This window comes from Panthera onca, chromosome A1, assembly GCF_046562875.1.
Source record: "Panthera onca isolate mPanOnc1 chromosome A1, mPanOnc1 haplotype 2, whole genome shotgun sequence".
Classification (NCBI taxonomy): domain Eukaryota; kingdom Metazoa; phylum Chordata; class Mammalia; order Carnivora; family Felidae; genus Panthera; species Panthera onca.
Window position 1 is genome coordinate 235,658,782 of NC_138339.1, and position 10,881 is coordinate 235,669,662.

The 10,881-nt window shown below is 46.5% G+C and overlaps 1 long non-coding RNA gene across 1 annotated transcript; it reads left to right on the top strand.

Annotated features, from left to right (window-relative positions):
* The first annotated feature begins 3,070 nt into the window (after positions 1-3,070).
* Positions 3,071-10,177, top strand: LOC132682268 (uncharacterized). The gene is made up of 2 exons (XR_009611581.3): positions 3,071-8,985; positions 9,546-10,177. It is a non-coding gene; the product is annotated as an uncharacterized LOC132682268 (long non-coding RNA).
* The last annotated feature ends 704 nt before the right edge of the window (positions 10,178-10,881 follow it).

Below are 10,881 nucleotides of genomic sequence, written 5' to 3' on the forward strand. Positions count from 1 at the left end.
GACTAAGCTTAATGAGGAAGACAAGCCGAAAGCCATGGCAGGCCGAAAACGAGGCCTCTTGTGCCAAACATTAGCTAAGTTATGAATGTGAAGGAAACATTCTTGAAAGAAATTAAAAAAGTACTCCTCCAGTGAACACATGAATCATAAGAAAGTGAAACAACTGTATTGCTGATACAGAGAAAGCTTCAGTGATCAAACCAGCCACAGCGTTCCCTTAAGCCAAAGCCTAATCCAGAGCAAGGCCCTACCTCTCTTCAATTCTGTGAGGGCTGAGGGAGGTGAGGAAGCCGAGAAGAAAAGTACGAAGACGGCAGAGGCGGGTTCCTGAAGTTTAAGCAAAGAAACGAGCTCCGTGACATCAGATTGTAAGATGAAGCAGCACGTTATCCAGAAGAGCTAAGCTAAGATAGCAATGAAGGCGGCTACACTACACAACAGGTTTTCAACAAGATGAAACAGCCTTCTATTGCAAGAAGATGCCATCGAGGACTTTCAGAGCTGGACAGGAGACGCCAATGCCTGGATCGAAAACTTCAAAGGACGGGCTGACTGTCTTATTAGGGGCTAACGCGGCCGGTGACTGTGAGTTGAAGCCAAACTCACTTACCCTTCCCAAAACCCTAGGGCCCTTCAGAATTACGCTCCATCTATTTTGCCTGTGATCTATAAGTGGAACAACAAGGCCTGGATGACAGCACATCTGCTTACAGTAAGGTTTACTGAAGAATATTTGAAGCCCGCTGTTGAGACCTGCTGCTCAGAAAAAAGAAAAGATTCCTTTACAAATACTATTGCTCGTTGACAATGCATCTGGTCACGCAAGAACTCTGAAGACGCACAAGGAGATGAATGTTGTTTTCAGCTTGCTGACACAGCATCCATTCCACAGCCCGTGGATCACAGAGTCATTCTGACTTTCAGTCTTATTTTTTAAGAAATACATTTCATAAGGCTCTAGCTGCCATAGACGGTGATTCCTCTGATAGACCTGGGCAAAGTAAATTAAATCCCTCCTGAAATGGAAAACCATTAAGAACAACGGGAAGAGGTCAAAATATCCTTTGTAAGAGTTTGGCAGAAGTGGATTCCCACCCTTGGGGATGACTCTGGGGGCTCGGGGCATCAGTGGAGGCAATCACGGCAGATGTGGTGGAAACAGTGAGAGAACCAGGACTAGAAGTGGGGCCTAGAAGTGGGGCCTGAAGGTGGACGGCATTGCTGTGTCTCGTGATAGAACGTGATGGGGTGAAGACTGCTTCTCACCGCTGAGCAGAGAATGTGGTTTCTCGAGATGGACTCTGCTCCTGCTGAAGATGCTGTGAAGCTTGTTGAAGGGACAGCAAAGGATTTGCAATATTACACAAACTTAGTAGTTAAAGCAACAGCAGGGTTTGATTGAAATATGACTGAAATTACTTTGTTTTCCCCTAGAAGTCAAACTGTGAAGTGCTTTATAGTCCATAAACTAAGCAGGCGGTGAGACTTGTGCTCTTGAAGAGCGAGGTTGGCCCAGTTGGGCGGGCTCAGTGTAATATCTCCGTTCTCCACCAGATGGCGCTGCTAGCCTACTGGGGTGGATTGTTGTGGCGTTCATAGGTGCGTATGCGCATGCGTGGGAGCGGTGAAAATGGCGTCATCCAGCTACCCATTCTCTAGTATTGGAACTCTGTTCTTCCTGGCTAGCAATCACCCACCCATCCTCTGTCTTCAGCTTCTGTCCACTCCCCGCTTTTACACAGTCTGTGACCACGCCCCAGGCAGAACCTCCCTCCCGAGTTTTGTCTCTGATGTGGCTGTTTTTCCCCGGCCCCTTACTTCTGAGGGACTGTGGCTTTGACCCGCCCCGCCCCTCTGTGGGAGGGTCTCACCGAGCAATGGCCAGGTGCTGGCTGCCCCCAGGAACGTTCGCAAGACTGTGCTGCTGCTGACGCCCAGAGACTGCGGCCGGGTGCCAGCCCGCCCCAGAAAAAGTTCACACGATAGCGTAGCAGCAGCATTTCAGGGATTATGGAAAATCACAACACACATCTGGCACCAGGCTTCACCCTTAACGACCTTGTTCCCGCACCAGTGAATGTGGTTGTTGTCCCAGGTCCACTGGGGCCTTGCCTTTGGGGGGCCCACGCAGTCTCTACCAGGTGTCCTTCCAGCAGGGGAACCACATCTCCCCATGTGGCCTGAAGACCCCCGGACTCCACTCTGCTCCTGGGGATTCGCCCTTCCCACTAGAGCACCGCCAGGTATCGAGCTGCGGAGTTGCAGACTCTGTGCTTCCCTTGTTTATAGTCTTAATGGAATTTAAACCCTCTCCTTTCTCCCTTTTTTAGTTCAGTCCCTGCGGCTGTTTCCACTTTTCCACTTTCTCTCCAGCTGCTTTTGGAGGGGGTGCTTTTCCCATATTCTCCTCCCCCCCATCTCCATCTTCTCTCCACCTGCAAAAGTGGCTCTCTGCCCTCTGCAGCTTCTCTCTCCCCCAGTTCACCTCTCCCCGCCACATATCTGCTGAATTCTGTGGTTCAGGTTGTGCAGATTGTTGTGTTAATCCTCAGATCAGTTTTCTAGGTGTGCAGGATGGTTTAGTGTTGCTCTGGCTGTGTATCATGGACGCGAGACACAAAAAACTTCATGCTGTTCTGCCATCTTGGCTCCTCACTAAGAAGCCAAAAAATTCATTTGACTTGCATTGTGATACTCACTTTATTGTAATGGTCTGGAACTGAACCTGTAATATCCCTGAGGTATGCCTATGTGTTTGTGGGTGTGGGTATGGGTGTATATATACATATACATATACATATATATATACATATATATATATATATATACATATATGTATGTATATATACATATACATACATACATATATATACATATACATATATACATATACATACATACATATATGTATGTATATAAATTTATATATATATAAATTTACATACATACGTATATGAAAAATGTATATATAAATATATATTATATATAAATATATAAATACATAAAATTATATTATATATAGAAATTAATAAATATATATAAATTACATATAAATATATATATATTTACATACATACATATATATATATATATGAATTTATTTTAGGAATTGGCTCATGAAGTAATGGAGGCCAAAAAGCCCCACAGTTTGCTGTCTTATTGGTGTTGAACCAGGAAAGCTGGTGCCATACTTTGTTCTGAGTCCAAAGACATGAGAAAGGGGGGGAGGGAGGCTGATGGTGTACGTTCCAGACTCAGTGTGATAGCTGAAGCAGGAGAAGGCATGTGTCTCAGGTCAGGAAGGAAGAGCAAATTCACCCTTCCTCTGCCTTTTTGTTCTATTTGGGCCTTCAGTGGACTGGGTGACACCCACCCACAAAGGGGAAGAACTCTTACTTTACTAGGCCCACCAACTGAGATGCTAATTTTTTCTGGAAATACCCTCACAGGCATACTCAGAAATAATGTTTTATCTGCTATCTGCCCAGATAAGCCCAGTCAAGTCGGCACATAAAATTAACCATCACAAGGGGCAGGACCCTTAAGGGCCTTTAAATCCAGGCCAAGGATCTCATTCAGTTGACTGTCATGGGGACTCATTGAGACTTTTGGTTATCGTTTTTATATGGCAGTGAATGATTCAAGATACGGTATCCTGGAACAAGGCCGAAACTTGAATCCTGTCATTCCTATCTGTGAATTTGATCAGGTTAATCTCCATAACTTTCTGTTTCTTTATAGATAATACCACTCCAGTGGGCTTAAGGTAATTGACAGATATGTGTGAAGCTCACAATTGTCTTTGGTGCCAACTATTTGATGTTTTAAAATTATAAGAGGTATTTTATGAATAGTAATTTGGTGGCAATGTGTTGAGTTGATTGGCAGGAAGCCGGTTAGATGTTCAGTGTTTTTCAAAATATGGTTCCTAGATCAATTGCATCAGAATCGGTTTGAATATTTTGTTAAACATGTGGGTTCCTGATCTCAGTCCCAAATCTGATGCATCTGAATATTGGAATGGGCTTTGGAGACCATTGGATACCATTTCAACGTTTGGATAGCATTTTAACATTCCCAGATGATTCTTATACACATTTGGAATTAAGAACCACTGTGACTGTTTAGCCCTAAGTAAATATTAGTTGTTGTTTTATTATTTTTGCTGCTGCTGTGAGTTGTTGCTATCATAGCATAGAGAAACCCTGCTTCTGCTTGGGGAGGGGCCATCAAAGGCTTTGTTTTGAACTGTTTGCATGAATGAGGAGGTTTAGGATGGATGTGTAGGTTTTGGCCAGGTAAAGAAGAGGGGAATGTTATCCATTTAGAACAAAAGCACAGAAATACGGGAGAACATGGGTTTTATGGGGAGCTCTGAATAGTTCAGAATATGATCATAATGAAAAGTATGACTAGAAAGTAGTAAGAGTTGATATTGGGTATTAATTCAAAGAAGACGGGAAGACAGTTTGAAGTTTTGATTTTAAACAAGAGGGACATAAGGTCAGATTTGTATTTTGGAGGGATTGCTCTGGACCGGTGGGGGTCAAAAGGAGGCTGCTGAGATAACCCAAAAGAGAAGTTATGGAAGCCTGAAGTAAGACATGGATGAAGGAAGGGCACCTGGGTGGCTCAGTAGGTTAACCGTCCGACTCTTGATTTTGGCTCAGGTCATGATCTCAGGGTTGTGAGATAGAGCCCCGCATCCGGCTCTGTGCTGGGTGTGGAACCTGCTTAAGATTCTCTCTGTCTCCCTCTCTACTACTTGTGCTCTCACCCCATCTCTTAAAAAAAAAAAAAAGATTTTGATGAAGGATAAGGGGGGAGCTGAATAGGGAGAGAGCTAGAATAGACGAGCTTGCTGACCAATAATCATTGCTGAGGGCCTGAGAGTATGCACGGGCACCAGTCAGTGATGGCTTCCAGATTTCTCATTAGGGTAACTGTGTTAAAGATGGGACTACCATTCACCTAGGTGGGGAAGAGAAGAGGAGAGTAAGGTGGGGGAAAGATGCTCTTGGGTTTAGTTATATTGCACTGAAGAGATCTATGGGACATCCAAGTGAAGATATTTTATGAGTATGGGAATATGGGACTGGTATTCAGAGGAGAGACCTCAGTTATAAAAGGGAAGTCTGGAAGCCCCCAGTTTCTAGCGGAGGATTCAGATACGTGTGTGCATAAAATTTATCAGAGGTCCTAGAATAAGATAAGAGATCAGAGCTTGAGACCTTGAGAAGTAAGGAAAAAAGAAGAAAAGCTAAAGAAAAAATAGCAAGACAAAGAGAACATGGAAAACCAGAGAGACCGACAGGCTCCAGGGAGGAAGGGTCTGAGAACTTCATCTACCGTGTCAAATGCCATAAAGGTCATTTCATGTAAAGAGTAGAAATGGTCTATGTCCTTGTGGTTTGGCAAGAACAGTTTCACTATCAGACTGTGGGGGCAGAAATCAGACTTCAGCCAGCTTTATGGCTGAATGGGGGGTGAGTGACTAGAGAGCATGACTACAGACCACACTCATAATTGGGAGAAAAATATGTCTTATCTATATAACTTTTCTATGAAAAGAGTTAAAATACACTAAAGATCACCGATTTAGAAAACCCAAATGAGCATAGCCTATAGAACGTACATGGAAGGGGGAAAATGTCTCATGGGGGTTTTGGTCCTGGACTTTTGATGGCAAGAGTGTCTTCCTCGTCTTATCCAAAACCCGTGAGCACGTCTCCAGGCGCCCAGCAATTGTACAAGAGGCCTTTATGGATTGGCTGCAGAGATGAAGACCCAGGCCCAGAAATTATTTATTTATTTTACAGGCCCAGAATTTTTAAGGGTTTTTTTTTTTTTTTTTTTCCTAATTTCAGATGGAGTTGAAAGAAAGGAAACTAAAGGGAACCATGTTAAAATATTGCTACATACCAAGAAGGATGCCTTTAATTTTCAGATAGCCTGTTATTTTTCCAGTTTGCTAAGATCGCTCGCTCTCCTCTGATAAACTCTCTCTTCCCTTCCTCATAATTCCAGGCAAGTATTGAATCTAAATATTTTAGTATCTTCTAGAGCTTGGAAGCGAGTTAGGATTTTTAAATTTGTATGTTGCCACCAGGGAGTAAGGACATCGCATCCTAGCGGGGATGTAGCTGACGCTGCTTGGAGCCCTGTGCCCCTCGGCAGAACGCCGCTTAGAAGGCCCGTGTGCTCGGAAGCCAGCCTCCTAGCAGGTGGGGCTGGGGCCAGGAGTCAGGCCAGGTGGCTCTTGGCCAAATGGTTTCTGAAAATGGGCAATATTAATAAATGTTTAATGCTCCTCCTTCCCGTGCAGCTGCTACAAAGTGCTGTCCTCTTTGCGAAGATCTCGGGTTTGGCCCTGTTTCCCCCTGTTGTTGCCACTGAAGGTTTCCATCCAGTTTCGTGTTCTGCATCGCCGTTGTCTCCAGTTGCCCTGTCCCCGTGCTGTGTCCGAAGCCTCTGGCTTAGGGTCCATTTTCAAGTTTCTGGGGACTCCGGACCAGTAATATTTACAGCAGTTGGTCTCCCGTAGTGTAAAGGGCCAGATGCCAGAAGAAAAGAGAGAAAGCTGCTGTGTGTGTGCAGTGCTTGGAGGCAGTTGAGAGATGGAACCTTTAGCTGCTTTGTATCTCTTCGTGTCATCCTTCCATGAGCACGTGATGGCAGGGTCTCAGGTGTACTTTATCTGGGCCAGCTTTCGATGCCTGCATGCATTTCAGTGACACATGCATTACACAGTTAGCGAAGTGGCTGATCCATCATAAGTGACGAATCCGTGTTGTTTTTCAAGAAATATTTAGTGAATGCCCTATGGGTCCAACGCTGTTCAAGGCACTGAACATACAAAATTGAAGGAGGTATAGTAGCTCCTTGCCCTCAAGGGTCTCACGAGACCGGGGCAGATAATACAAGAGGGTAGGCGGAATTACAGAGCGTGTACATTACTCCCCCTGTAACATCGCCTTGGAATTATTTGTTATAGGAGCAAAGGAGGGGGGAGCTTTAGGTCTTTCTTTGGGGGCCAAGCTGGGAGTACGCGGTAGGCGTCAGGAAGGTGCTAGAGGAGAAATGGTAGTTGGGTTGAGTTTAAGATGATGAGTAAGAATTCACCAGGTGGAGAAGAACATTTAAGATGAGAAGAGTGAGCAAACATGGAGGAAAGAGAAGAATCATGACTAGTCCAGCCTCTAGTATGGCCAGGGCACTGGGGGCAATGGGTAGGTGGGAGGGGAGGTCAGGAAGGCTGCAGTGGCCAGATCGCGCAGGCTGTATACTCTGTTCTAATGGGTATGGGTGCCATGTTGCAAGCTCACTGAACTGGAGGATTATAAGTTGGGCAAGGGAGGTTACATAATCAGATTTATATTCTAGAAAGACATTTTAAACAAAGGTGGGTTCAACTGAGTAGGTGGCAGATATTTCGGGTGCCTGGCCCCACACCCCTTCACCTTGCCTCGTAAGTGCAGGAGATTTGACACCCTCATGGTGAGGAATGGAAGCCCGTGGGTAAATGCTTCTCCTGTCTCTTCACGAATAATACCAAGATGAAATCTACATGTGCCTGAGAATGGGATCAAGCCCCAGCTACCCACAGAGGTGATCTTGGTCACTCATCTTTATATGGGCTTTTCTTCCACCGTTCTCCCAGCTCCCTCATGCCTATTGCCTTGAGTACTTCCAACGTCAACAGAACCCACTCACGGGTTCTAATCAAGCTCTGCTTGGGGGAGAAAGGGGGACACCCGGTCTGGGACAGAAAGTGTCGAAGAAGAAGCTCTTGCAGGAGTTCAGGAGAAGATGATGAAAGACCAAAGCAAAAAATTAATTGCCAAGATGTTACACAGGGGAAGGAGTGGAGAGAGTGGCGGGAGTGAAAATGGAAAGGTCTTGCTGGCCAATTCAATGGGCAGAGTGGAGAAGGAGGGATTTCGGATGCCTCTTGGATTGCTGATAGGGACGGTAGTGTCATTGACCAAGTTGAGAAATAAAGTTGTGAAGAGCAGGTGTATATGGGGAAGAATACGGGTTCTGCTTTTCATGTGAAGGATGTAAGGCACTCTGGGAAACACAGGCAGAGATTGTTAGTAGGAAGTTGGATTTAAGAGTCAGGAGCTCCGGGGCACCTGGGTGGCTCTGTCAGTTGAGTGTCTGACTTCGGCTCAGGCCACGATCTCATGGTTTGTGAGTTCAAGCCCCACATCGGGCTCACTGGGATCAGTGTGGAGCCTGCTTCGGATCCTCTGTCTCCCAATCTCTCTGCCCCTCCCCCGCTTCAATTGCTCTCTCTCAAAACATAAATAAAACACTAAAAAAAAAAAAAAAAAAAAAGAGTCTGGAGCTCAGGAAAGAGGTCTGTACCTGGCAGTTTTGTGAATCACGAGCATACAAGAAGGAGAGGGTTCAATACACGTATGTTTATTGAAGTGTCTAACATCAGTTAAATGCAACTCTTTCCCCAGACTTTGAGAGGAAAGGGAAGGGTGTGGCTGAGAATGCCCCGGAAGGACCCCTATTTCCTGTATCCCACCGTATTACTTCCTGTCACTGTTTTGTTCGTTTGTTCGTGTGTTTTTTCCTAAGAGGGCGTTTGTTCTGGAAAGTTCTATTTTCCTAGCTTTCTGTTTAAGTACTGTCTTCCTCGGGAAAGGACTCCCGATCGAGTCCCTTGATCACATTTGAGAGCGGTGCAGCAGGTAGAGGAGAACAGACAGGCATGTTCACGCCTCGGTTAGGTGCTTGGTTTTGCTCCCAGTGTGCTGGGCGGTCCTTGGAAAATGCAGCCACCCAAGGACAGTGCGTGCTGGGGAAGTGAGACGTGCTTGGAATTGGGGGAGCATATTGGCTCTGCCAGGGTAGCCCTCGTCCTCGCTCCGTGATCCAGTTCGAATCCTCGGACCCGTGATCCAGCAGGAAGAATTCCCGCAACCCCCGACCAGGGCTGAGTGGTTCACCTGTGATCTCCCAGGAGTTCAGGTAAATCCGCGTGTAGTGAAAGCGTGCACATGTCTGCCTCAAGGACGTGATGAGCTCCTCGAGGACAGAGACCGAGGCCGGTTCCGTCTTTGTCTCCTCCATGCCCCCATATCTAACGTGCCCCAGGCACCGAATCGTCGTTGAAAGGGACGGAGTAGGACACCCAAGGGAACGTGTCAGGGATGGGTAGGGCGGCAGATACTGGAGGAGACTCAGAAGGAGCTGCCAGGGAGCAAGGAGGCAGTCAACGAGCTATGACCGTCGAGAGTAATTTATGTTGTGTGCTAGCAGCTGGTAGTTGCGGCGAAGAAACCCAGGGGTCAGGAGGAGGGAAGGCCGTGGGTCGCGTGGGGTGAAAAGGGTGCTGTGGGAACAGAGACGGGCAGGGGATGAGGAGTCGGCCATCGGGTGGGAAGGCCCCAGGGCAGGGGCTGCCTGAGGAACAGGGGTGAGAGTGGGTGGGAGCGGACGTTGGCTCCCGTGTGCCCCTGTTTTTGCCCACCCTTTGGAGCCACTTGCAGCATAGGCCTCTTAAACTCCCCGTTGGCTCCCTTGAGCAGATGTGGCCCATGAGGACAGGGGTGTTGGTGTGTGTGACGTCACTCCGGGGCTCGGTGTCTGGTGGACGCCGCGGGACTTGGCGAATGGACAACCACACACGGGAAGTCAAGAAGGAGCAAGGTTCCGAAGGAGAACGATCCACAATGTGAAATGCGACACAGCGGTGGAAGAAGACTCGCCCTGAAAAGGACCTTCGCCTTCGGAAAGCTCTCCCTGACGATAAGTTGCGATAAAGAAAAATACTCGAGTATAAGGCCAATGTTCTGTGTGATTCTAGGATTAAACCGTCTTCCGGGTGCCTCAGTCCGTTGAGCGTCTGCCTCCGGCTCGGGTCATGGCCTCCCGGTTCGGGTGTTCAGACCCCGCATGGGGCTCTCCTGACAGCTCGGAGCTTGGAGCCTGCTTCGGATTCGGTGTCTCCCTCTCTCTCTGCCCCTCCCCTGCTCATGCTCTGTCTGCCTGTCTGTCTCTCTCAAAAATAAGCGAACATTTAAAAAAATTTGTTTTCATTTTAAATTAAACCATCTTCATTGTCCTCGGGCCACATTATTTACTTGTGAACGGCTATCTCTTCCAGCTTCTGTCTCTTGATTTGAGTTCATACGGGCCCCATTAAAATCAAAGCTCTAAATATTTTTTCTTATTTATTTCAATTTATCTACTTTCATCGTCTTCTATTTACTTATGGTCTCAAGGTTTGACCTGGAGAATGCTCAGTTGTTCTCCACAAGGGTTTTAGTAGTGCGTTTGGAAAATAGATGGGAATGAGCTACTTAAAGAATTATCTTAGAGGGGCGCCTGGGTGGCTCAGTCGGTTAAGCGTCCGACTTCGGCTCAGGTCACGATCTCGCAGTATGTGAGTTCGAGCCCCACATCAGGCTCTGGGCTGATGGCTTGGAGCCTGGGGCCTGTTTCCGATTCTGTGTCTCCCTCTCTCTCTGCCCCTCCCCCGTTCATGCTCTGTCTCTCTCTGTCTCAAAAATAAATAAACGTTAAAAAAAAAAAAAAAAAAAAAGAATTATCTTAGAGTCCTATGCCAGGGCTCAAATGCAGAAGTGCAAACATCTCCACTCGATGATGTGACTTCACATCCCAAATCAAATGTAGTAGTTCACTCTTGGAATATGGACTTCTTGTGTCTGTTTCTTCTTGGGTAGAACTCATAGTTCACCTGGAGATGAAAATGAGGGTCAAATGACCTTTCCTAAATAGTAATGTGGTGAAACCCCTTCTTCTAGGGTTCTAGTCTCCGGCATTCATTTTTTAGATCTAATTTATACCTAGGTATCTGTCATAGAGATTTGACATTGTAGGGAATGTGCGAGACGAGAGTGC